General features: G+C 48.0%; 1 non-coding gene across 1 annotated transcript; it reads right to left on the reverse strand.

Moving 5' to 3' along the window:
* Nucleotides 1–920: 920 nt before the first annotated feature.
* On the reverse strand, nucleotides 921–1,083 carry LOC134338648 (U1 spliceosomal RNA). Its single transcript, XR_010016275.1, has one exon. It is a non-coding gene; the product is annotated as a U1 spliceosomal RNA (small nuclear RNA).
* Nucleotides 1,084–1,424: the final 341 nt, after the last annotated feature.

The following is a 1,424-nucleotide window of genomic DNA, read 5'->3' on the forward strand; positions in this document are numbered from 1 at the left end:
GTGTCCCTATATAATACCCAACAGCCTGCCATTGTCTGAATAATTCACTCTGGCTTCTTAACCCTTTGGATGCTATGGTCTGCTCACAGAAAACATAGAACAGGAGAATATTAAACCCAAACATGAGAAAATCTGGAGATGCTAGAAACCCAAAGCAACATACACAAAACGCTGGAGGAACTCAGCAGGTCAGGCAGCATCAAAGGAAAAGAGTAAACAGTCGGCATTTTGGGCCAAGACCCTTCATCAGGAATATTAGGGCCACTTTGATCGTGTCACATCTTTAAAGGAGTCCTGTAGACTCTTCCTTTCCTCATACATAGCCAGTTCACTTTTGAAAATCTTGGAAGTTGGAAGCAGATTCAATGTGAGATAAAGGCACCAGTTAGTCTTGCGAGACCATGGAAAGTCTTCACTCTCCAGGGTGCAGGCCTGGGCAAGGTTGTATGGAAGACCAGCAGTTGCCCATGCTGCAAATCTCCCCTCTCCACGACACCGATGTTGTCCATGGGAAGAGCATTAGGACCCATACAGCTTGGCACCAGCGTCGTCACAGAGCGATGTGTGATTAAGTGCCTTGCTCAAGAACACAGCACGTTCCCTTGGCTGGAGCTCGAACTCATGACCTTCAGGTCACTAGTCCAATGCCTTAACCACTTGGCCACGTGCCCCTCTTATATCCCCTCTGGTTCTTTCTCATAAGTTATCCTAAATCTACATCCTCTGTCAAAGGCAATAGAAACACAGAAAACCTACAGCACAATACAGGCCCTTTGGCCCTCAAAGTTGTGTCGAACACGTCCTTACCTTAGAAATTACCAAGGGTTACCCATAGCCCTCTATCTTTCTAAGTTCCATGTACCTATCCAGGAGTCTCTTAAAAGACCCTGTCGTATCCACCTCCACCAGTCACCGGCAGCTAAAAGGAGCAGGAACGCAGACCCCCACAACGACAAATTATGCAGTCGAGCATCCCGCGTTTGGGGATATTACAGGCTTCAGCACACCCAAAGCGCAATGGGATCGCCTCGTCCTGGAACCTCGGCCCTCCTGATCACCAACGGTTCCCTGCCAGGTAAGTACTAATTTTGGATTTAATTACAACCACAAGACCACAAGACATAGGATCAGAATTAGGCCAATTGGCCCATTGAGTCTGCTCCGCCATTCAATCATAGCCCTCGTCCTCAGCCCTACTCCCCGGCCTTCTCCCTGTAACCTTTGATGCCATGGCCAATCAAGAACCTATCAAGCTCTACCTTAAATACACCCAACAACCTGGCCTCCACTGCTGCCTGAGGTAATAAATTCTATAAATTCGCCACCGTTTGGCTGAAGAAATTTCTCTGCATCTCTGTTTTAAATGGATGCCCCTCTATCCTGAGGCTGTTCCCTCTTGTCCTGGACTCCCCACCATGGGAAAC

The sequence above is a fragment of the Mobula hypostoma genome, chromosome 27 (assembly GCF_963921235.1).
Source record: "Mobula hypostoma chromosome 27, sMobHyp1.1, whole genome shotgun sequence".
In the NCBI taxonomy this organism is placed as follows: Eukaryota; Metazoa; Chordata; class Chondrichthyes; order Myliobatiformes; family Myliobatidae; genus Mobula; species Mobula hypostoma.